The sequence below is a fragment of the Spinacia oleracea genome, chromosome 4 (genome assembly GCF_020520425.1).
Source record: "Spinacia oleracea cultivar Varoflay chromosome 4, BTI_SOV_V1, whole genome shotgun sequence".
Taxonomy (NCBI): domain Eukaryota; kingdom Viridiplantae; phylum Streptophyta; class Magnoliopsida; order Caryophyllales; family Amaranthaceae; genus Spinacia; species Spinacia oleracea.
The window spans coordinates 174,904,569-174,931,754 of record NC_079490.1 but is presented as its reverse complement, the minus strand read 5'-3'; the positions used below and the strand labels follow the sequence as shown (position 1 = coordinate 174,931,754).

Here is a 27,186-nt window from a genome sequence, read left to right as displayed (position 1 = left end):
AAGATATTGCAAAGGGCACTCTACCCTAACCCATGCACGGGCAAGACCAAATAAAATAAAAAAGCCACAAGAGTTTCCAGGAACAAGCCCAACAAAGGAGTATGACACGAGTCGGATAAAAACAAAAAATAGTGAACATGCATATGTAATACCCCAAGTAGTCGGTTAGTCTAAAAATATATGTGCACTCTTATATGAACTCATTATTTTTACGAAAGTCTTTTCCTTTTCGAAATTCGTCGTTGGTTTAAGAAGCTAATATTGCTATAATATGTTAAAACAAAGCCCACGGAAGGCTCAAACATTCTTGCACCAAAAATCGCAAAAAAAATATATGTATACATGCGGAACACAAGAATGAATATGTATAAAACAGGAGGTAAACCTAAGACTCGTCATCGGCTCCATGTCTCCAAGCCTCGCCGGTCCATCCACTCCACTCCCCGTGGTATGAGGGACCCCAGCCAGAGTCACCCTAAAAATGAGGTTGCGACTGCAACTCGGGGCTAGGTTCTCGGGCCACCGACACGGAACGCCGCCTACGCTCCGGCTCGGACCTCTCCCCGGAAGAACTCACCCCCGCGTCAGAACGGTGATGCCGTAGGGGCGAGTGCCGTGCTCTCTCTCTCTCTCGCGACGACCGTGTCCCCCGCCCGAGGGACCCGCGTCGTCGGCCCCAGCACGCCCAGTAGCCGTCTGCAAAGAGGGACAAAAAAGAGAGTGAATAACCGAAAGCCAAACCAAAGGTACAGATCAAAAGAAAAAAAAAAAGAGGGCACATTACCCGAGTAGAGTGGGGGCTCCTGCAAGAAAGTGCAGACCGAGCTCCAACCAACGCGGACTTCAACCGGTTGATCACCCCCACCATCGCATTGGCCGTACGGGCCGGAACCTAAAACAAGAATGTCAATAAAAAAGAAAGAAAAAAATATAAAGAAGAGTACACAAATAAAAGGTGCATACCGCCTCTACTCCCTCAGGGAGCGGAGCATGGAAAACCCGGTCTTCCGAGAAAGTCTCCACAATCTCGGATCCACTCTCTCCGGTATACGAGATCCGAGCATCGGGAAGCACCCATCCCCCCAACAAAGGGTCAGGACCCTCCTGCACAAAACACAGTAGGCATAAACACATGGGCACGAACATGAAAACACTAAAATCAATACAAAGAGAGGAGGCAACTTACAGCGCCAGGCTCCGGGAGACGAAGAGAATCCTGGATAAACTGGTAATAGCTAGCTCCCTCTATCACCAACTCTGTCGCCGGCACACCAGTCCTCGAGTGGACCCTCCACGACTCGCCTATCGAGCAAGTAGACAGCATGGTCACAGGCGGAGGCCTGGGCACCGAAAAAACCCCGACCGTCTGCATACGTACCCGCTCTCCCAGGTACCAGACAGGGTCCCGGCGGCCAACGAACAAGACCCGCATCTGGCTCAGGGCATAACTCTCCCTGACCGAAGCATGGGTACCCCTAAAAGAGAGCCATGGGGTCCAAACCACCTGTTTTCGTACAAAACGCAGTCAGATCTTGCACATGAAAAGAATGACGAAATACGAGATAGAGGATAAGATTCTGTACATGCTCAGGGTTCCCGTCCCGGATAAGATCCCACACGATATCGGGCGGTGGACGCACTGTCAGCTTCTTCTTCCAACCCCAACGGCGACCGGCAGGGAACTCCAAAGGCCTCTGCCCCTTTCGGGGAGCCAGCCAGGGTAAGTGCTCAAAGGCCCACAGCTGCAAAAAGAAAAGGATAATAAAACGTTAAAAAAAGGGAGGCCGGGGAAAAGCGAGAAAAATAAAAGAAAGTCTAGGCACATACCTCGATCAAACGCGGCACTCCCGCTAATGTAATCACAAAGTGACGTATACTCGGGTCCGAGACTCGCACCGACAAACTCATCTGGCCGACAAGCGTCGCATAGCCCAAATCACCCCAGCCATAGTCACCCAGTGTAGACACGTCCTCCACCATGCCTATCCACCTCGGGTCAAAGGTGTCAGTCGGACCCGATAGAAAAGTGGAAGTAATGAAATGGAGGTAGAACAGCCGAGCCTGTCTCGAAGGCGAATCCTCTACCCCGTGCTCCAAAGCCCACATCAGGTCAGCGAAAGGTATCCCACGGGGCTGGTACGAAGGTAACCTACTACCCATCCACGAGCCCAGGAGCCTGGTACCCTCAGCAACAGTCGGCGATGGGCCGTCCGACCTCAGACGAACGGGGTTCCCTGTAAAGGTCAAACCCGTCAAAGCTGTGTAGTCCTCAGGAGTGATCGTCATCTCGCCCCAAGGAAAATGGAAGGTGTTGGTGGTATCCCACCACCACCTCATGAACGACCGCAGAAAGGATAGGGAGATGTTGAGCCGCAGTATCTCCCAGAAGGTCTCAACCACCGGAAACAGTGAGCTCGCCCTCACCAAGGCCTGGGCGTCCGAGCTCAGATAGCTAAAAACGGTCTCACTCGTCGCGGCACCATAGCCGCGAACCGTAGTCTCTCTCCTCGCATGAAGGCGGGAAGTCACATGGTGCTCTAGGTCGTAGTGCAGATCACGACCATCGTAAAGCTCAGGGCCCACCCATAGGGGACCCGGGCCAGTCGACTGACGCGTCATGCCACGCACCTCGTGGCCACCAGGAGGGGGTAACGACTCGTCAGACATGCTGATCAACAATACAACAAGGAATTATACCTGTGACAAAATCGGCACTCACACCGATCCCTAAAAAGAGTGCATTTCACTCATGAAATGGAGTCATACAATTTTTGTTCCCTAAAAACATGATACTAAGTTCATACTTAGCAAAAATCCCTAAGTAAAAATTAAATCCAGCAAAATCAAATTTCTCCCATAATTTGTCATTCATGAATTATGAGGAACGCAAGCAATATACCAAGAACACCTACATTATAAGAAAATACAGATTCGTAGGTATACTTGGGGGCTAACATGAAAATGCCCAAATTCAACAAAAATCAACATACTTGCAAAAATTAACATGCACAAAACTAACTAACATGTTATGTGGAACATTTTCAACTATCTAATTGAAGAAAAGGGGCACAAAATCAAAAACCCCCAAATCAATTTCATGGACAAAAATACTGAAATTGACAAAAAAGCTCAAAATTATTGAAAATTACTTACATTGGGAAGATTGGGAAGTAATTTGGAGTAGAATTCGTGAAGGAAAGTGAAGAAAACGAGCAAAAAATCAGTAGAGAGAAGTGAAGAAGTTTGAGCGAAAATGGTGGAAATGGGAAAGGAAGGAGACGGTCCGCGAATTTAAAGACCAGCCCCCCCTTCGCATTTTCAGCGCCCAGCTCTGGGCGTTAGAAATTCTCGCGCCCACTGCTGGGCGCTGAAAATGCTTCCTAGACAGCGAATATTCGCTGTCGGGCCCGCGTACTCCCCTATTTTGTGTAAGATATCCATTATCTTGACATTTCTATTCCATAAAAAAAAAAAAAAAAAAGAAAGAAGAAAATTATATAAACAAAAATATTGTTAAACAAAAAATACACAATGTGGACCCACTTATAGGACACATCTAATCAGGAAATATTACGGCCCACCAACAGGTTGTAATCACAAAAGCCCTTCTACATAGACAAAATAAGAAATTCAAAATGGGCTCGCCCACCCTCAGCGGGCGGGGTCTGCGTCTCTAAGCCGCGCAGGTCCTCAGTTTTCGAAAAATAAAGTCTTCAAATTTAAAATAGGCTCGCCGTCTTCAGCCGGCGGGGTCTACGGCGCAAACCACGTAGGTCCTTATTTTCAAAAAAAAACAAAAAAAAAATTTCAAAACAGATTCGTCCACTTCTATCGGACGGGGGGTCCACCCTCAGCGGACAGGCTCGCCATCTTCAGCCGGCAGGGTCTACGTCACAAACCGCGTAGGTCCTTATTGTAACACCCCCGATTTACTAACTTTAAATAAATAAGAATATAAAAGACTTTATAAAAATATTGCGGAAGCTTATACCTAAATCGGAGGTATCACCGCCACACTTGACCACATTGTCAAGTGCTTAGGCTTACAAGACTTAAACTGTTACAACTCAATTACTAGGTGGTCTATCTACAACTGAAAAATATAAAACTGTCATAAAAGGCAGAACGATAATACTGGAGCTCCTTCATCTTGAAATGCGATCTTTCACGATCAATCTGCTTCAGTCAATCTTGACTGCTCACCATAGAGGACAAATTCCAAAAGGGTCGTCGCAGGGCCACCATAAGAAAAAGACATGGCCACAAACACACATAACAAATAAACACACACGTCAGCAAAAGCTGAGTAATCACCTGTTACAAACAGAAACATACTAATATAGAACAATAAAGTCTCATGTAAACAATGTAGTATGAAACCACATTTCAAGTACGATCCCAAAGATAAAACTAACTACGTACTCTACGGAAACTGTTAATCTCCTCTTCATATGAACCTCAAATATATTGATACAATTCTTTCCTCTACTAGACTTACTTAAACCAATAGGTGCCATATTTGCTCTTTGTTCTATACCTAGCCTTGGACATGGGTGATTCGAATAAATAAACCAATAAGTATAAAAACTTAAAACTCTCAATAGCTACTAGAAAGACTCTCTGAGTCAAGGCCACTTTTGGACCAAATCCCACTTTTGGAGATATTAAGAAAATAATAAAGATTGTATCTTTCTCCTCTACTAATGGTTATCATCTCCTTACCAACATGCCAAGGACTAAGGTCTATAACGCTGAGCCTCAAACCAAAAATGTAATAATTATTCTCAAACCTTTTCTCATAATCTGATCAACATGATCAACACCCATTTAGGGTTAAGAATCTATACTTCTCAATAACGGCACAAATTCCCAAATAATGTAACTCATTCAATATAATAATATCACTCCTTTAAGTAATAAAACTAGTACCCAAATATAACTACGGATCAATCCCATAATATGATACGTTCAATCTCAAATATAATACCGATATTGAATTTTCCAATATTAACTGAATTTGTATAACAACCCGCCAATATAATCTACACGAAATAAAAGTGCTACTACTATAAACTAATTAATTTAACTATTTGCAATACGATCAAGCGCAAGTATATCAAAAGTAAGTCACGCAAAGCAATTACACGCATCTACCATCCAATATAATAACATGAAATCATATAAACACACATAAACAGTAAGTACTTTACTATTCCAATACAACTACACTTGGTTACGGCTAGTATATAGACTAGAATCTCAAAGGGGTAGACGTGCAGTGATTACCTTTCCGAATAATAATACCAAATAGTTAAATTCAAGCGAACTTTTAAAACAATCGGGTACGGGATGCGGGCGGCTGCTGCTCAATGATGATAGGATGCGCATGAGCTTAATCTCTTTGATAACCAAAATAAAATCAAGGAATTTTATTTCTTTGCTCCTCACGCACAATCCACAGTAAGTAGAAAGAAGAGGAATTAAGTAGGAGATATATAAAACTAATTTGACGGCCATAATACTTTTAGGGTTTAAAAGAGTATATATATATACATATGAGAGTTCTATTAATAGTAAATAAGGTCTCTTTTTTTCTTTCCGGAACTTTAAAGAAATAACTACTATAAATCCGAAATTTTACACAATACTCTAAAACAAATATATGTTATGAAAGTATAAAATATTGGGGTATTACAATCTATCCCCCTTAAAACAAGTTTCGTCCCGAAACTTAAGGTTATAAAAATACAGGGTATTGCAGTCACACCCACGAGGGACGAGGTCACGCATTAGCCTCGTGCTTTTTCGACCCCCTCACACATAGTGACAGGCTAAATCTCACTCCTATCAAAGATAAACCTAACATTCACCAACTAAAAATATAGCAAGGGAAGCAGGGATCGTATCCACAGGGAAACAGTGTTCTTTCTACTATTAAAAGACTAATCTAGACTACTGGTAACAAGAGTTGGGTTGGTTTGTATATTAAACTAAGGCAAATAATCAAATTGGAAAATAACGATATTAAAGGAATCTAGGGCAGCGGTTCACCATAAATGCAGACCGGGATTGGATAACGGACAATAACAATCAATTAACAATCATAACTAGGAAAACATGCATCTCTCAAATCTTATGAATTCCTTAGGATAAAACAACCAGCAGACTCTCGCTATGTACTAGAAATAATTCTTATCTAACAGCCACAGACCAAAAACATCAGATTTATACCTCTCGGAGCATAATCTAAGGTTAATCAAACTTTAATCAAAATAGTCCGGCCGAACAGATTTGACGAGCAATAATAATAAGCTATAGAAATTATAACTAATCAATCAATAATCAAGTCCAACTATAATCCCAATCATGCATTCATGGATCCCCTAAACCCTAGAAATTAAACTACTCACTCATGATAATAAATAACAACGCAATTAACATAATGGAAAACATGATTAAAGCAATAAAATAATTTAAAGTAAGAAGCAATACCGAATTGAAGAACAATGAAATAATAAAGCTTGAATTTTTACTTGGAATTAAAAACTAAGTATTTGAACAAATTAGAGAGAAACTAAAAAAATAAACTAAGTATTTGAAACTCGAATAAAAGATGTCACTAAAAATAAAAGGGCTAAGTATATATAGTTTGCCCAAAATAACACTAAAAAACGGAAATAAACCACGCGAAAAGCTGCTGGAGGTTGGCGTCGCCCGATCAGGCGACGCTTCGTCCAATCGGGCAATGTGCTCGATAGTCGGCCCGATCGGGCCGAATTCCCCCCGATTGGGCGGTTTGCGAAAGGTCTATAGCTGCACTCTGATGGGCGCCCGATCCGGACCGGGCGAAGTGCGCCCGATCGGGCGCGCACATAAAGCTTCAAATCTCTTTTATTTCGCCCGATGGTCACGTTTCGCCCTCAGCTCACAGGGCGATTTGCAATCCTCAACATCCTTCGCCCATATCACCGAGTCTAACTCGCGGGGCTCAACCATAAGCATCTAAGGCTCCCGAAAGTCGACGATAAAGGTCCCTAACTTCCTCGGGCTCGTGTAGTGGCCTAAATCACCATGAAACGGGTCTAAAAAGACCAATTTCTCATAATCAAACCTGAAACTCAAGGCACACTTAATAACACATATTAGTACTAAAACCGGCTTCTAAGAGCTCATTTGACGCATAAAAGTACTAAGGGACGGGGGTAAAACACTATATAAAACACACATATCACATAGCGAGAGCCTGCTAGTTATTTTATCCTAAGGAATTCATAAGATTCGAGAGATGCATGTTTTCCTAGTTATGATTGTTAATTGATCGTTATTGTCCGTTGTCCAATCCCGGTCTGCATTTATGGTGAACCGCTTCCCTAGATTCCCTTAGTATTGTTATATTCTAATTTGATTGTTGCCTTAGTTTAGTATACAAACCAATCCAACCCTTTGTTACTAGTAATCTAGATTAGTTCATTAATAGTAGAAAGAACATTGTTTCCCTGTGGATTCGATCCTGACTTCCCTTGCTACCCAGCTAGTGTTAGGTTATGATACATATGAATAAACATAAATCATGCGGAAAAACCATAAAGCCAGGAAACATATTATTTACACATAATCATTTAGCATAATTCAGACGCATACACTTTGTAGCGTGCCCTCCCTAGCTGCGCCCGAACCGAACAAGAACAAGTCTTTAGGACTCCAAGTGTCGTCCCTCCGTACATAGTCCACAGCACGTCCGGATCCGCCTTAAGCTTGACCAACTAGAATCGCCCTTAAGGTTACTTAGGATTATCGGCTATTTGGGTTGCAAGTGTTTGGCTGATTTTTGCTTAAAAATCTTACCTTTGAATACTTCAAAAAATCATCTGTTAAATATGTGACCCTAGGCCCTTATTTATAGAGTTTATGGAAAGGAATTATAATCCTACTAGGATATGGATTTATTAATTAGAATCCTATTAGAACTCTAAATAATAAATTTAATCTTTTAGGATTAGGATTTAATCAATGCACGAATTCCGATAGGATTAGGATTCGTTACGAACACGAGCACACACACACGCATGCACGCCCGCAAGCAGGCCTTGCGGCCCACGCCGAGCGCACAGCGCATGCGGCCTCACAACCCATCAGCTTCGTGCGCGCCCGCCAATGCTTGGCTGGGCCTGGCCTTGCGTTGGGCCTGGTCGAGCACTTGGCGTGTGGCTTGCTGGGCGTTGGCCTAGCCTCGTGCTGGGCCTTCGTCTAGCAAGCCTCGTCCGATGCTAATTCGTACGATACGCTTTCCGATTAAATTCCCGAATCCGGAATTTATTTCCGATACGAACAATATTTAATATTTCCGATACGAACAATATTTAATATTTCCGATTCCGCAATTAATTTCCGTTTCAAACAAATATTTAATATTTCCGTTTCTGGAATTATTTTCCGATTCCTATAATATTTCCGATTCTGACAATATTTCCGTTTCCGGCAATATTTCCGATTCCGGCAATATTTCCATTTCCATTAATATTTTCGGATACGTACCATGTTTCCGTTTCCGGCAACATCTAAGACTTGGATAATATTTATATTTACGATACGATCCATATTTCCGTTTCCGGCAATATCATCGTTTCCGGAGTATTCATTTCTTGCCTTTGACGATCTCAGCTCCCACTGAAACCACGATCCGTCGATTCCGAATATCCATAGATGGAGTATTTAATTCCATTAAATACTTGATCCGTTTACGTACTATTTGTGTGACCCTACGGGTTCAGTCAAGAGTAAGCTGTGGATTAATATAATTAATTCCACTTGAACTGAAGCGGCCTCTAGCTAGGCATTCAGCTCACTTGATCTCACTGAATTATTAACTTGTTACTTAATACTGAACCGCATTTATTAGACTTAACATTTAATGCATACTTGGACCAAGGGCATTATTTCCTTCAGTCTCCCACTTGTCCTTAGGGACAAGTGTGCATTTCCTAATTCCTTTGTCGCTCGATGCTTGCTCTTGAACATAAGGTAAGAGTTGCCATCCGTATTATGTCCAGAGGTGTTTCTCGGTTTCAGAGTTCAACTGATCAAATAAATAGATAATCATAGCCTATGATTCATCCGAGCACGGACATGCATTTACAGTTTCTAGCTCTCCGAGTGGCCTTGTACAACTTTTAAGCATCTCATCCCGATTTATGGGAGGACAATCCCAATCTTGCGATCTTGAGATTAGACTTCGTTTGATAGGTGATTACCTGAGCGTTGCCTTTATAGCCTCCTTTTACGGTGCGACGGTTGGTCAACGTCAAAGTAACCAGTTCTCAAACAAGTAATCTCAAATTACTCAGGTGTTGAGGATTTTGTGTCTAATAATTTTAATGAAATTTACTTATGACAGATTTTCATCTCTTTACAGTAAAGTTTCATAGGTCTGTCCGATACTAGTCTTCCCAAAATAAGTATCTATGCAAATGATTACGACATTGCCATGTCCACATAGTTCAAGAAATAGAACTACTAGTCATCTTGCATTCTAGTCGTCTAACGTTTTCTATGAGTCCATCTTTATAGAAAACTCCGACCAGGGACCATTTTCAACATTTTGACATTCAAGTCCACTTGATAGACATTTGTTAGTCACAGGACTGGTCCTGACAGTCTATCTTGAATATATCGTCAAATTGAAGAGACTCATCATTTCATAAACCACAAATTAAATGGAAAATTAATTATATTCATTTATTGTGAATGATTAACCAATAATGTTTTACAAAGAATTAAACTCTAAAACTTTAAAACATTAAACAAGGACATCAAATCCATTCTCCAATATGCTTGATTCCCATAGCTGCAGTGTGCGAGTTGTGCTTCGCCTGCGGCAGAGGTTTAGTCAATAGATCTGATATGTTGTCATCAGTTCCAATCTTGCTTATCGCGACTTCTTTTCTTTCAACGAACTCTCGTAGAAGGTGAAATCTACAAAGTACATGCTTGACTCTTTGGTGGTGTCTAGGCTCCTTTGCCTGTGCAATAGCTCCATTATTATCACAATACAGGGCTATTGGTCCTTTAATGGAGGGGACTGCACCAAGTTCTCCTATGAACTTCCTTATCCATATAGCTTCCTTTGCTGCTTCATGTGCAGCAATGTACTCCGCTTCAGTTGTAGAATCCGCAATGGTGCTTTGCTTAGCACTTTTCCAGCTTACTGCTCCTCCGTTGAGGCAGAAGACACACCTAGACTGTGATCTGAAATCATCTTTGTCGGTTTGGAAACTTGCGTCCGTATAGCCTTTAACAATTAATTCATCATCTCCACCAGAGACCAGGAAGTCATATTTGTGCCTTTTCAGGTACTTCAGAATATTCTTGGCAGCAGTCCAATGTGCCTCTCCTGGGTCTGACTGGTATCTGCTCGTAGCACTGAGTGCGTACGCAACATCCGGGCGTGTACATATCATAGCATACATTATTGAACCAATCAATGACGCATATGGAATCCCATTCATTCGTCTACGCTCATCAAGTGTTTTTGGGCACTGAGTCTTGCTTAGAGTCATTCCATGAGACATGGGTAGGTAGCCTCGCTTGGAGTCTGCCATCTTGAACCTATCAAGCACTTTATTGATATAAGTGCTTTGACTAAGTCCAATCATCTTTTTAGATCTATCTCTGTAAATCTTGATGCCCAATATGTACTGTGCTTCTCCTAGATCCTTCATCGAAAAACATTTCCCAAGCCAAATCTTGACAGAGTTCAACATAGGAATGTCATTTCCGATAAGTAATATGTCGTCGACATATAATACTAGAAAAGAAATGCAACTGGTGAAAAGGTTTCATCGTAATCCACACCGTGGACTTGCCTGTAACCTTTTGCAACTAATCTAGCTTTGAAAACTTCAAGTTTCCCATCATTGTCCTTTTTCAGTTTGAAAACCCATTTGCTTCTAATGGCTTGGTAGCCATCTGGAAAATCGACCAAATCCCATACTTGGTTTTCAGACATGGAGTCTAATTCAGATTGCATGGCTTCTTTCCATTGCTTGGAGCTAGGGCTCGTCATAGCTTGTTTGTAATCGCAGGTTCATCACTTTCAAGTAATAGAACATCATAGCTCTCGTTCGTCAAAATACCTAAGTACCTTTCCGGTTGAGATCTATATCTCTGCGATCTACGCGGGGTTATGTTTCTAGATTGACCATGATTCTCACCAGAAACTTCTAAAGATCTCTGAGTTTCATCCTGAATGTCATCTTGAGCATTCTCTAGAGTTTGTTGTTCGACTCGAATTTCTTCGAGGTATACTTTTCTCCCACTTGTGATTTTGGAAATGTGATCCTTTTCCAAAAAGATACCATCTCGAGCAACAAACACCTTGTTCTCAGATGTATTGTAGAAGTAATACCCCTTTGTTTCCTTTGGATAGCCCACAAGGATACATTTGTCAGATTTTGGATGAAGTTTGTCTGAAATTAATCGTTTGACGTATACTTCACATCCCCAAATCTTAAGAAAAGACAGTTTTGGAGGCTTTCTAAACCATAACTCATATGGAGTCTTTTCAACAGCTTTAGACGGAGCTCTATTTAGTGAGTGCAGCTATATTTAGTGCATGTCCCCAAAATTCTATTGGAAGTTCGGCCTGACCCATCATTGACCTAACCATGTCTAGCAAGGTTTTGTTCCTCCGTTCCGACACACCGTTCCATTGTGGTGTTCCAGGAGGAGTCAATTCTGATAGAATTCCACATTCTTTCAGATGGTCATCAAATTCATAGCTCAGATATTCACCGCCTCTATCAGACCGCAGTGCCTTAATCTTCTTGCCTAATTGATTCTCTACTTCACTCTGAAATTCCTTGAATTTATCAAAGGATTCAGACTTATGCTTCATTAGGTAGACATAACCATATCTACTGAAGTCATCAGTGAAAGTGATAAAGTAGCTGAAACCACCTCTAGCATTTGTACTCATTGGTCCACATACATCTGTATGGATTAAACCCAATAGTTTAGTTGCTCTTTCTCCAACTTTAGAGAAAGGTTGCTTTGTCATTTTTCCAAGTAAACATGATTCGCACTTACCATAATCCTCTAAGTCAAATGGTTCTAGAATTCCTTCCTTTTGAAGTCTTTCCATGCGTTTCAAGTTAATATGGCCTAATCGACAATGCCACAGATAGGTGAGATCTGAATCATCCTTTTTGGCCTTTTTGGTATTTATGTTATAAACTTGTTTGTCGTGATATAATAAATAAAGTCCATGCACTAATCTAGCAGATCCATAAAATATCTCTTTAAAATAAAACGAACAACTACTTTCTTTTATTAAAAAGGAAAATCCCTTAGCATCTAAGCAAGAAACAGAAATGATATTTTTAGTAAGACTTGGAACATGGAAACATTCTTCCAGTTCCAAAACTAGCCCAGAGGGCAACGACAAATAATAAGTTCCTACAGCTAATGCAGCAATCCGTGCTCCATTTCCCACTCGTAGGTCGACTTCACCCTTGCTTAACTTTCTACTTCTTCTTAGTCCCTGTGAATTGGAACATAAGTGTGAGCCACAGCCAGTATCTTATACCCAAGAAGTTGAATTAACAAGTGTACAGTTGATGAGTAATATTTGTATAGGGTATTTTAGGCGCATTTAGGTTGCATTATTAGGCATTTATATCATTTTAGTTGCATTTAGGATCACATTTGCATAAGTTATCGTTGTCGTACTCTATTACGCCCCGTTTGTGTTTTCTTAATGTTTCAGGTGATTTTACGGTCATTTGGATGCTTTCGGAGTGTTATGAGTTGATTTGGATGATGAACGGATGGAATGTTGACTCGAGGATCATTGCATATCTCTAGGGATAATTTTGAGTCAATAACGAAGCTAAACGCTATTTTTCTAAGCATCAAAACGGACAAGCGTTCACTCTTTTGATGATATCTCAAGTTCTACATGTCGGAATGAGGCGATTTTTATTGGCCTAGAAAGTAGACTTCAAGAGCTTTCCAACGACAGGTCACACATCCTTATAGGCATTGTAGAACAAGAGTTATGACATAAACAAGATGGCTCGACTATCCGATTCGCCCGAAGCCCAAAACGATGGCCCAATCTTCCCCTTGGGGCGAAAACCAGCGACCCACCAGCGGGCCCGCTGGTTTCTCCGCCCAGCTACTTCCATGCGGGTTCGTTGCGTCGTTTCTCGTGATCGTTCAATTAAATGATAACTTATGTAATTATTATTATTTTCCTTTTTTGTTTAGAATTTAGGAAACACTAAAATACCTCAAGGGAATTGATGTATTCCCTTATGCTTTTATTTTTTTACGTTTTTTCCCTGAGAATTTTTTCACGTCAGTTCTAGTTTTCTATTCTTTTCTTATTCCATTGTCGAACCCTAGATTTCAATTTTCAATTCATCAATCTAGAGGTAATTCAATAATTTCTTTTGCATTAATTCTTTCTTATTATTTTCGTTTCTTAGATTAATTCGTCCTTTGATTATGAATCTCGTTTTCATTATGTATTTCATGCTTGTTAATTCAATTATGAGCGAGTAGTTATATTCTAGGGCTAAGTTAGGGAAGCCATGTTTATACCATGATTGTTATGCATTAAAGTTTGCTAATTTATAGATTATTGCTTGAGTAATTCCAATTGATTTGTTCTTAATCGTTGATTCATGTTATCGGCCAATTTCATGGATTAATTATCTAGCTAATAGGAATTAGAATCGAAAGATCGTGTTTTTAGAGGCTTTGTACAATTGGCAATTCTGATTATGTTAGCGATCGTACTGCATATGTTGAATTGAAAGTGTTAAGACCCGACCGTAGGATTAGCATGTACTTTAATTACTCGGCCTAGTTTATTCGTTGTCGAATTGAATTGTGTTATTGGAATGGTATAAGCATGGTTAACCGAACAGACGCCCTAGACCTTTAATTCATTGATAAATTACGCATTTTTATTATTGCTTTAGCTTTAGTAGTTAATACTCAAACTCAACTTTCGTTATTGAAATAGTTCGTATAATTGGGCAAAAACTAATAGAACTTGTCTCCCTGTGGGATCGACCCGTATTTGCTAAGTATCTGCTGACAACAGACACCGTGCACTTGCGGTATCACTTTTTAACTCATCAAGTTTTTGGCGCCGTTGCCAGGGAGACGGCTAGATTCTATTAGTTTTAGTTTGATTATTTGAACTGTTTCCATTGTCTCATTGGAACTCTCAGTTCCAATTGAGGCAAATCTCACTGCGTTTTCTTTCGTTGTTGTTTATGCCCAGGTCTGCCAGAACGGGTACCTTGGTTCCTCCCGATCCCGATATCGGAAAGACCCTTCGTCAACTAAAAAAGCAACAGAAAAAGAAGAAGCAGTCAGGGTCCCAAGACTCACAGACTCCACCGAGTCACACGATGTCTAAATCCCTGAAATCATATGGGGTTCCTTCCTCGAATAGTGTTCCGACTGGGCTCACAATGCCAACTATTGATGCAGTCAACTTTGAGATCAAGCCCGCTCTAATATCCATGGTCTCACAAAGTCAATATGGTGGCCATCCATCTGAGGAACCCACCAACCATTTGCAAAGGTTCAACCAACTGTGTGGTACTATCAAGCATCAAGGGGTCACTCAAGACCAATTGAAAGTCATGTTGTTTGGTTTTAGCCTTCGTGATAAGGCTCAGACATGGTTGAATGATGTCAAGGAGACAGAGTGGAGTGCTATTTCACAGGCCTTTCTAGAAGAATTCTTTCCACCCACCAAGACTGCTGAAATAAGGCATAAGCTGACTACATTCACTCAAGAACCTGGTGAATCACTTCGAGAAGCCTGGGATAGATTCAAGGCTTTGCAGCGGTCGTGTCCGCATCACAACATTGAAAAATGGTTCTTGGTTCAGATTTTCTACCATGGTTTGCAAGATGAAACAAAGAACACGGTTGATTCTGCTGCTGGGGGTGTTTTTCTTGACAAAGAAGTGGATGCAGGTTATGATTTTCTTGCCAATTTAGCTGCCAACCATTACAGCACCACCAGATCCACATCTAAGAAGGGAAAATTGGATGTCGATGCTTATGCTCTATTGTCCTCACAAGTGGTAGCCTTGAACCTGAAGATCGATTCTTTGAAGGCTCCTCAGTCTAGTACACCCCCAATGAGTATCAATGCTATGTCTAGTGTAGCTCCAGTGACAACTTCTTACTGCGAAGTATGTGGCATCCAAGGGCACTTTGGTCATGAGTGCTCTTATAGTTTACAGGATACTACGCAATTGGAGCAAGTGAATGCTTTCCAACAGAGACAACCCAATGACCCATACTCCAATTCATTTTATCCGGGTTGGAGGAATCATCCAAATTTCTCATATCGGGGCAACAATGTTCAGAATCCTCAACCCCAGCAACAATGGTCGCAACCACAGTTCCATCCACCTCAACCACATGTTGCTAGGCCTCCATTTCAACAAGGAGCCTCACATAATGCTCCCCCGGGGTTTAATAGGCCCCCGCATCAAGGATATCAACAACCCCCTCAGAGCAGTGCTACTCCAGAGCCTAACATGGGTGATCTGTATAAGCTCATTGCAAATATGCAGAAGACCGCAGAGATAGCTCAAAAGAACCATGATGAGAGCATCAAAGAGTTGAAGAATCAGAATAGAATGTTGGAGAATCAAGTTGCCCAACTTGCTGACACTCTATCTCAAAGGCAACCGGGTACACTACCAGGGCAACCTACTCCGCCCCAGAACAGAGAAAGTGCCAATCCTATCACTCTTAGAAGTGGCACTAAATATAATGGACCCCCGATGCCCACTGATGATGCAACTCTTGCTAAGGGGAACACAGATGGACCAGGGAAAGCAACTGATGTAGAGCCTCGAGTCATGGAAGTTGATAATGCTGATGATGTTGGTGCAAATAAGGGGAAAGAGAAGATTTCTGATTCTCTCCCTATTGTTCCTAAGTTACCTTTCCCTCACCGGATGCAGAAAACTAAGGTCGATCAACAGCTTGGTAAGTTCTTGGCAATGGTCAAGAATCTTGAGGTAACGGTCCCTTTTACTGATTTAATATCTCAAGTTCCTGTTTATGCAAAATTTTTGAAAGAGATTATCACTAAGAAAAGGGATTATGGTGGTGTGGAGAGAGTCGCTCTAGCTGAATAGTGTAGTGCGATATTGCAAAATAAGTCTCCACCCAAACTTAAGGATCCGGGTAGTTTTTCCATCCCCTGTCATGTAGGTGCATTGTTCATTGATAAAGCATTGTGTGATTTAGGTGCAAGTGTGTCTGTCATGCCCCTTTCTGTCTGTAATAGGTTGAATATGGGAAAACTAAAATGCACACAAATCACGTTGCAAATGGCAGATCGTTCTATAAAGTATCCCTTGGGTATTTTGGAGGATGTTCCTGTCCGGGTGGGGAAATTCTACATTCCTGTTGATTTTGTAGTGCTAGATATGGAGGAGGATAGTCAAATTCCCATAATTTTGGGTAGGCCATTTTTATGTACTGCAGGTGCTGTCATTGATGTCAAGTCTGGGTCTCTTACTTTGAGTGTTGGTGATGATACTGTTACTTTTAATCTAACCAATGCTGTGAAGTCTCCTAAGCTTGAGAATACTTGTTGCAGGATTGATATTGCAGAAGAAATTTCTCTAGACAACATTCCTAGAATGTTGTATGATGATCTATTGCTGGCGACTCTCACCTTGGAGGCCCGAAAAGGAGAAGGAGATCGTGAGATTGATTCCTTGATCCCGGATTTAGATGGAAGTGAAGCTGAGAAGGTCGATGGTTTTGAGGTATTAGAAACTGTTTGCTCTATTTCCGAGCCACATGTAACGAAAGTAGAACTAAAACCGTTACCATCTCACCTTAAATATGCATTTCTTGATGATAATGAGGATTTTCCTGTGATCGTTAATGCTGCACTCGATGATAGCCAGCTTTCTAAGCTTCTGACCGTGCTCCGTATGCACAAAAAGGCAATCGGGTATAGCATTGACGATCTCAAGGGCATTAGTCCTGACTTTTGTATGCATAGAATTAATTTGGAAGCAGATCACCGCCCTCGCATCCAGCCACAACGTCGTTTGAATCTTAATATGCAAGATGTGGTGAGAAAAGAGGTAGTGAAACTACTTGACGCGGGCATCATCTATCCCATTTCAGATTCTAAATGGGTGAGTCCGGTGCAAGTCGTTCCCAAGAAGGGGGGGGCAACGGTTGTTAAGAATGATAAGGATGAGCTTATCCCCACTCGTGTTGTTACAGGTTGGCGTATGTGTATAGATTATCGAATGTTGAATACGGCCACTTTGAAAGATCATTTTCCCCTCCCCTTTATTGATCAGATGCTAGAAAGATTAGCAAAACACAACTTTTTCTGTTATTTGGATGGATATTCAGGTTTCTTTCAGATTCCCATTCACCCAGACGACCAGGAGAAGACGACTTTCACTTGTCCTTATGGAACTTTTGCATACCGCAGAATGCCGTTTGGTTTGTGCAACGTCCCTGCTACATTTCAAAGGTGTATGATGGCCATTTTTTCTGACTTCATCGAGGATATCATGGAGGTATTTATGGATGATTTTAGTGTTTATGGTTCTGACTTTGATGTATGTTTGCATAATCTTTCTAAAGTGCTTAAACGTTGTTCTGAAGTGAATTTGGTATTGAACTGGGAAAAGTGCCACTTTATGGTCAATGAAGGAGTGGTACTTGGTCATCTTATTTCTGAGCGTGGCATCCAAGTTGACCGAGCAAAATTTGAGGTGATCGAGAAACTTCCCCCTCCCGTGAATGTCAAGGGAGTGAGGAGTTTTCTCGGTCATGCGGGTTTCTATCGCCGTTTCATAAAAGATTTTTCTAAAATTGCGAAACCCCTCACTCAATTACTGCTCAAGGATACCACATTTGAGTTCACTGATGCTTGTTTGGAGTCTTTTGACAGGATCAAGAAAGCATTGATAACTGCTCCGATCATTCAGCCTCCGGATTGGGATTTGCCGTTGGAAATTATGTGCGATGCGAGTGATTATGCTGTTGGAGCAGTGCTTGGCCAAAGAAAGAACAAGGTGTTGCATGCTATCTATTATGCAAGCAAAACCTTGGATGGAGCTCAGATGAATTATGCTACTACTGAGAAAGAGCTCCTTGCGGTTGTTTATGCTCTTGACAAATTTCGGACGTACCTTGTTGGTTCGAAAGTCATTATACACACTGATCATGCCGCTTTGAAGTATTTGTTAGCCAAGAAAGAGGCCAAACCGAGACTTATTCGATGGATTCTTCTTCTCCAAGAGTTTGATTTGGAGATTCGGGATAAGAAGGGTGCTGAGAATGTTGTTGCAGATCATCTATCTCGGTTAAAATTTCAATCTAGCACAGACGGGCCTATCAATGATTCGTTTCCTGACGATCATCTGTTCTCTGTGTCTACTCAATCCCCATGGTATGCGGACTTTGCAAACTATTGTGTTGGTGGCTCCCATCCTCCAGAATTGACATATCAACAACGTAAGAGATTCTACCATGATGCTAAGCGGTATTTTTGGGATGATCCACATTTGTATCGGAAGTGTGCCGATGGTATGTTTCGTAGGTGCGTAGCGGATTGGGATACCCACGGGGTTCTTAAGCATTGCCACAGTTTATCTTCAAGCGGTCATCTTGGTGCTATTCCGACCGCCCATCGAACTCTTCAAAGTGGTTTCTATTGGCCTTCTATTTTCAAGGATGCTCGTTTCTTTTGCAATGCATGTGACGAATGTCAACGAACGGGCAACGTTTCGAAAAGGCAAGAGCTACCACAGACAGGAATTCTTGAGGTTGAGCCATTCGATGTATGGGGCATTGATTTTATGGGACCATTCCCTTCTTCATGTGGGAATCGGTACATCTTGGTTGCCGTTGACTATGTTACAAAGTGGGTGGAAGCTATTGCATCGCCAACCAACGACTCTAACGTCGTAAAGAAGCTTTTCAAGAAAATCATCTTTCCGCGCTTTGGAGTCTTAAGGGTCGTGATTAGTGATGGGGGTTCCCATTTTCATCAAAGGACTTTTAAGGCTCTTCTGAAGAAGCACGGAGTTACTCAAAAGGTTGGCATGGCTTATCATCCTCAAACGAGTGGCCAAGTTGAAGTTTCTAATCGACAGATCAAGAGAATTCTCGAAAAAGTAGTCAACAAGTCTCGAAAAGATTGGTCGTTGAAGTTGGATGACACATTGTGGGCGTTACGCACGGCCTACAAGACTCCGTTGGGGACAACTCCGTATAGGTTGGTGTATGGCAAAGCTTGTCATTTACCAGTTGAAATGGAATATCTCTCTAATTGGGCCGTCAAGGAGATCAATATGGATTTAGAAGCGGCCGGTGAAGCGAGACTTCTTCAATTGAATGAGCTAGATGAATTTCGGTTTGAAGCTTACGAGAATCATAGGCTCTATAAGGAGCAAACGAAGAAGTTTCATGATAAGATGATTCAAAAGCGGGAGTTCAACATCGGTGATAAGGTCTTGCTTTATAATTCACGACTACGGCTTTTTCCAGGAAAGCTTAAGTCTAGATGGTCCGGACCTTTTACTATCACCGAAGTCAAGGAACATGGAGCTATTGAGGTTGCTAGTGAAAATGGCACCAAGTTCAAAGTGAACGGTCAACGTTTGAAGCTATACACTGAAGGAGCGTTTATTGGAAAATTGGAGACGATCTATCTCTCCGATCCACCCACTGACGCTTGACTATTGAGGTTTGGAGTCAAGCTAATGACTTAAAACGAGCGCTTATCGGGAGGCAACCCGATTTCTAACTCTTTTTCTTTTCAATTTTTTCATTTATTTCAATTTTTAATCTAATTTATTTTATTTATTTGGTTATTTTATTGAAAAAAAAAATTAGAAACAACAAAAGAACAAAAACATTTTATTTTGATTTCAATTGAATTCGTATAATTTTATTTTATTTTTAGATTAGTTTTCGTTCATCGTATTTATTTGTTTATTTATGTATTTTGTGTGTTTAGTTTTACTAACGATTCTAACTTTGAGTTTAGTGGTGCTTGAATTATTTTTTTTCAGAATTATAGGTGCAAGATCAAGTCCATTCCGAAAATCCGATGCATCTACAAGTTTTGCAAGCCACAATAATGCAGCGAGCAAGCGACTCGCGCCCAGTGAGGGAGTTCATTGTGCGCGCATGTCCCAGCGCTGGCCCAGCGAGCCCGCTGGCCTATTTTGCCCAATTTCAGAACCTCCTGCCTTGCGCGCTGGCAAACCAGCGACATCTCTGGATTTGGCGCCCAGCCATTCAAATTTTCCTTTTTTTAATTTTTCACCAATCACCGCCTACACACAGTGCAAACACCCAGCAGCCATCGCACCACCTTCCCTCCTGCACCATCCCCGTCGCACCTCAACCACAACTGCCGCCGCCACCTGCACCACCGGCGGACGGCGACTCACCAGAACCACCCTACCTCTCTCACCCGCGCAACAACAATCGCACCACCCTTGCACACCATCGAACCACCCTCGAACCACCAGCACCGACCACCCTTTTCTCGCATCACCTCACCGGCGTTACGCCGGCACCGAACTACCGCGCCTACCCGGTCGGCGCACCACCTCCTGTCACCTTCCCCTACACCTCTCAAATCCCCCTCCTTCACCCTTATTTGGTTCATGATTAAAACCCTAACTTTTAAAATCAATTTGGGGGTTTTTGATTCTTTGTGGGCATTGATAAATTGTGTAGTTTTGTGGATTGTTTGTGAAATTCACGTGCTTTCGTAACCAAATTCTAGTCTTTGTGGTGCAAAAGGTATTAAAATTTCAATTTTTCTAAAAAGTTTATTCACTTTGCTCATATTTTGAAAAGGAAATTGGAATTTTGATGTCAATGTTGATTGTTGAATCGAATGGTTATCGTTGTTGGTGAATATTGATTGAATTGATTGGTTGAAATTGGTTGGCGCTTGTTAGTTGTCGAAGTTTGAATTATTGGCATTGGAGGATTATTGTTATTTCTTGAGTTGTTTGTTGGGATTGATCGTTGAATATTGAATTGTCCGTCGATTTGGTTGATTGGAGACTTGGAGTACTTTGAATTGTGGTTGTTGCATCATGAGAACAAAAAAACCAACTAGCTCTCACCCAAAATCCACCGCATCCCCACTTGCTCCTAAAAATTCCATTGCAAAGAAGCGTAATCCTACCCGCAAAGCACGAGCCAAGCCACCACCAAAGAAATCCACCAAAGCACCATCTAAAGCCACTCCATCCACTACACACAAACAACCCCCCACCCCACCATCAACTTCTACGTGTCCCAAATATCCATGGTTGAGTGACACTCAACAAGAGACTTGCTTAGCCTTGCAAGGTCGGAGCATCATGCCCACTCTTCGTTATTCGGCCAAGCATGCTAAAGCCATTGGGATAGATGATTGCTTGCAAGGTCTTGCAAGCAAATATGGATGGTCCAAGGTTCTCAATTTGAAAGTCGAGGTTTATCCGGAATTGGTGATTGAATTTCTTGCTTCGATTGAGGTTGTTTCGGAGACAGGTGACATATCTTTTTACCTTGATGGGGTGGAAAGAACTATGACTTCGACGGAGGTCAATGAGATTTTTGGATGGCCATGTGATGGGACCATCGGTCCTACGGAGTTCGAGTCATTCGACGGAGACAAAAATGGACATCAATTCTTTTCTAAGGCCTTTTGGAAGGAGGTGACGGGTCGGGATGATTAGAGAGTTGGTCTTTCAAAGGCCTTCTCCTTTGTGAATCCAGCTATTCGTCTTTGGCATCGGATCATGACACAGGTGCTTTATGCAAGGAAAGATCTGGGTAATCTCACAACCAAAGATTTCAAGATGCTATGGTGGTTTGTGCATGGTGACAAGGACAAAATGGGTCAACTTGACTTTGGGAAGTTCCTCATTGATGCGTTCATTCGAGAGTGCCAAAAGAAGAAGGAAAGCATCACTATAGGGAGTTTTGTCACTCTCTTTGCCGAGCATGTCGGAGTCCCCTTGTCTTCTTTTGCAACTTTGACAAACATGGCTCCCCTTACTCATCAAAGGTTGGAAAAATTTGACTAGTTATCGGCATGTGGAACTAGCACATATATGTGGTATATAAAAGGGGTAACGGAGGGCGCATGCAAGGTCCCTTATTCACTCCTCCCTAATCCTGCTACACGGTTGAGTTTGCCTAATGCTTTGTTGTTCACCCCTATTACCAACAAAACGGCCACTATGCAAGCAAGCGTCGATCTCCGACAACATGATACCACTACTTCGACGCATGAGCCCTCATATCCACCTGAGGTGCATGATCTTGCGACCCCGAGCTCTGCCCCAGTCACCATGGAAGCGTCCCGAACGCTCCTAGATTGCTTTACTCAGTTCTCCAAGGATATCAAGGCTAACTTTGATGGCCTTGACAAGAAGGTTGAGGCAATGGGCATGGAGATTGGCTCTTTGCGTCGTCAGTTTGAAGCTTCTGGCCCCACCGCTTCTACTGTCGACAGTCCTACCGAGTCTTACTCGGCCGACGAGGCTCATCACGAGTGAGCACTTTCCATCTCTCTCCCTTGTTTGAGTTATATTGTTGCTATTTTCACAGTGAGGGCACTGTGTTTTGTTTAGCTTGGGGGAGGGATATCTATCTTTGTTGCTTTCTAGTATAGTTTTATTGTTTTGTTTAGGTGTTGTACGCTTTGTACCGTCCATTAGGGGTGGGAGTTTACGTGCAACGAAAAAAATGTACTGCTTTCCTAGTGTTATTGTTCAATTTAGTTGCATTCTTACTTGCATTCATATGTCTTTATACCCTGCATTGTGCAATTGACTTTCAAACTATGTTCGGGCTTTATTTGACTCTCTTGAGCTTCTTTTGAACTTAGTTTTGATTCTGAAATTCAGTCGGTCATGCTATACATTGATAACTGCTTGGCATTGTGTGAACCAATTGAATGGTATGCGGTAAGATGTTGGTCTCGTGTCAAGAATAGCTAGCCAATTATCTTGTAGGTCACCTTACTATGTGTTTGTGTGATTGATGTGACTTGTTATCGTATGATTTTGGCTTAAGATTCATTAGTAGTTTAGTTGCAACTCACGCATGCCGCGTATGACAGAGGCCATTCTCTTAGGAAGCCTTCAGACGAATTTAGAAACATCAGTTCCTGCCTTTCATACCCATGTTGTAGCCTTGTCCGTTTATTGTTTTAACTCCACAAAATTGAGCCCTATTAGCCCCGTTGGTTACTTGTCCCGAGTCTAGCTTGGGGGAGCTTCGGTGTTCGTAATGGTTTCATTGATGTTGATTGATTGGCACACTAAGCCAATAGTTCGTGGTTTGAGGCTATGTTTGGATTTGTGGTTCGGAAATGGTGTATATTATTGTTGGCACCCAAGCTTGTAAAAGTTAGCATTAGTTTTATTTATGTACTTTCGATTTCATTATCTAGTTTCATTTTCATACCAAAATAAAAAATAAATAAAAAAAGGAAAAAGAAAGAAGAAAAAAAAAAAAAAAAAGAAAAAAAAAAAGAGAAAAAAAAAAAAAAATCAAAAAAATATGTTTTTCGTTTTTGTATGTAGTCTGAAAGCTGGGAAAGGGGAATGAAGAAAGATCATTGACATTATATTAGGTTTTTCCCTTGGTGATAACTTGGTTGATTGTTCGGGTTTCATGGTTCGATGGAGTTGGATTTGCGGCATTATCACGCCGACGCATATAGTTCACATTTGCTCCCCAAGTTGGACCTTACTCTCACTTTTTCCCAAATTATACCCTACCCTTCCTTTTCACCTAGCCCCATTACAAGCTTATTATAAAGACCTCTTGATCGGCATGTTTGTTTTGTGATTGAATGAAAATCGTTTCTTGCTATTGTCATCTTACCCTATGTTGCATCATATATTTATATTCTACAAGGTATGCGGTGACGACTAGCTTGATTGAGAATAGTTTGTGGCTGAGCTTGGTTGTTTCGATTGTGGATCACGATGCTTTGTGGTTCTATTTGTATCTGAGCTAGATTTCTGTCTCAATAACTCTGTTTGATTGTTTGCTCGAGAGTTAGGTTGGTCTTACCATGGTTTTATGAAAGTCAAGTGCGTCTTGTTTCTCTATCTTTGGTTTAGTGTTGCTTGGGGACAAGCAACAGTCTAGCTTGGGGGAATTTGATGAGTCATATTTGTATAGGGTATTTTAGGCGCATTTAGGTTGCATTATTAGGCATTTATATCATTTTAGTTGCATTTAGGATCACATTTGCATAAGTTATCGTTGTCGTACTCTATTACGCCCCGTTTGTGTTTTCTTAATGTTTCAGGTGATTTTACGGTCATTTGGATGCTTTCGGAGTGTTATGAGTTGATTTGGATGATGAACGGATGGAATGTTGACTCGAGGATCATTGCATATCTCTAGGGATAATTTTGAGTCAATAACGAAGCTAAACGCTATTTTTCTAAGCATCAAAACGGACAAGCGTTCACTCTTTTGATGATATCTCAAGTTCTACATGTCGGAATGAGGCTATTTTTATTGGCCTAGAAAGTAGACTTCAAGGGCTTTCCAACGACAGGTCACACGTCCTTATAGGCATTGTAGAACAAGAGTTATGACATAAACAAGATGGCTCGACTATCCGATTCGCCCGAAGCCCAAAACGATGGCCCAATCTTCCCCTTGGGCGCGAAAACCAGCGACCCACCAGCGGGCCCGCTGGTTTCTCCGCCCAGCTACTTCCATGCGGGTTCGTTGCGTCGTTTCTCGTGATCGTTCAATTAAATGATAACTTATGTAATTATTATTATTTTCCTTTTTTGTTTAGAATTTAGGAAACACTAAAATACCTCAAGGGAATTAATGTATTCCCTTATGCTTTTATTTTTTTACGTTTTTTCCCTGAGAATTTTTTCACGTCAGTTCTAGTTTTCTATTCTTCTCTTATTCCATTGTCGAACCCTAGCTTTCAATTTTCAATTCATCAATCTAGAGGTAATTCAATAATTTCTTTTGCTTTAATTCTTTCTTATTATTTTCGTTTCTTAAATTAATTCGTCCTTTGATTATGAATCTCGTTTTCATTATGTATTTCATGCTTGTTAATTCAATTATGAGCGAGTAGTTATATTCTAGGGCTAAGTTAGGGAAGCCATGTTTATACCATGATTGTTATGCATTAAAGTTTGCTAATTTATAGATTATTTCTTGAGTAATTCCAATTGATTTGTTCTTAATCGTTGATTCATGTTATCGACCAATTTCATGGATTAATTATCTAGCTAATAGGAATTAGAATCGAAAGATCGTGTTTTTAGAGGCTTTGTACAATTGGCAATTCTGATTATGTTAGCGATCGTACTGCATATGTTGAATTGAAAGTGTTAAGACCCGACCGTAGGATTAGCATGTACTTTAATTACTCGGCCTAGTTTATTCGTTGTCGAATTGAATTGTGTTATTGGATTGGTATAAGCATGGTGAACCGAACAGACGCCCTAGACCTTTAATTCATTGATAAATTACGCATTTTTATTATTGCTTTAGCATTAGTAGTTAATACTCAAACTCAACTTTCGTTATTGAAATAGTTCGTATAATTGGGCAAAAACTAATAGAACTTATCTCCCTGTGGGATCGACCCGTATTTGCTAAGTATCTGCTGACAACAGACACCGTGCACTTGCGGTATCACTTTTTAACTCATCAACAGTCTATAACGAAAATACCTGAAGATGGAACGACTGTTCCGTTCTTCTGATCTTCCTTTAGCTTTGGACATTCTTTCTTGAAATGGCCAATTCCATCACAATAAAGACAGCTTGATGTGGACTTGTCCTGCTTTTTAGCATTGCCCTTGGACTTTCCACTTTTCTTGAAGTGTCTCCTTCTAGCCTTGAGTAAATCTTTGGCTTCACAGTCGAGTACTATCCCAGCCTTTCTGACAAGGTGAACAAACTCTGCAACTGTTTCTTCTCTTGGTTCACTTAGGTATAGTTGCTTGAAGCGACCAAACCCACTGTGTAGTGAATTGAGCAAGATAGAGACTGCCATCCTTTCGCTTATTGGTGTTCCTAGTAGACATAGGCGATCAAAGTATGAAAGCATAAGATCCACATGGAACCTTAGTGGGACGCCTACCCTTTGTTTAGTGCGAAGGAGCTGAACATGTGTTTCTTGGACCTCCAACCTATAACACCTGTTGGGAGAACTAACCTTTAGACCATACATTGATTCAATCAACTCATGGACGTTCAGGTCCCTGTCCTCCGTGCTTCCGCGACAGATATCCCTAAGATTCTTGATGAGCGTAAAAGGTTCATAAGCTACAAACCTTCTAGCCCATTCATCAGGGATATTGTTCAGCATGAGACTCATAACCTTTTTGAGATCCGCATCCCAGGCGGAGAATCTTTCAGGGGTCATGTCTCTGGCATAGTAGCTTGGCATGGGATGTAACAGTACATACTCAAGTCCATTGAGTCTGACTATTTCAACTAGCTTAGCTTCCCATTCAACAAAATTTGTTAGGTTCAGCTTGACCATAAGCTCAGAACCCATGATGATGTTTTGATTGTTGTTTGCCATTATAAAAACTACAATTGAAAATAATAAACAAATAAATAATCATTCACAGTTTCTCTTAATAAACTTAAATTCTAGCATGCATGCATAATTTAATGTTCATTAAGCATTTTATTCAAGTTATGTGTTCCGGCAGGTGTGAATAAAATTATTCCAAGACCCTAAAAACCATTGAAGAATTAAGCACATTATGTATTTAGACTCAATTCTAAAATCTTTTAGGTAAGCAAAAGCCTTTTGCTAATAGTCTAGAAACTACTATTGGTTGATAGGTAAGTCTAAGAACTTATTAGGTAAACCTATCGATTTTTCCACGACATAAAATGACTCCTTACTTATATTGTTGAGTTTCACCAAAACTAACATGTACTCACAATTATTTGTGTACCTTACCCCTTTAGTATCGATAAGTAACACCTTGCTATGGCGGAAAACTATTACCAAGATCGATGAAAAAAGGATATCCAAGTAAGTGTTATTTTGGCATGGCACCTTTTAACTCAATTTTTAAGTTTGGAACTTAAGTCTCTTACTATGTTGGTTAGATTTTAAGTG

The 27,186-nt window shown here is 41.1% G+C and overlaps 1 non-coding gene across 1 annotated transcript; it reads right to left on the bottom strand.

Annotated features, from left to right (window-relative positions):
• Window positions 1-14,784: 14,784 nt before the first annotated feature.
• LOC130460444 (small nucleolar RNA R71) lies at window positions 14,785-14,890 on the bottom strand. The gene has a single exon (XR_008920314.1). It is a non-coding gene; the product is annotated as a small nucleolar RNA R71 (small nucleolar RNA).
• Between the last annotated feature and the right edge of the window lie 12,296 nt (window positions 14,891-27,186).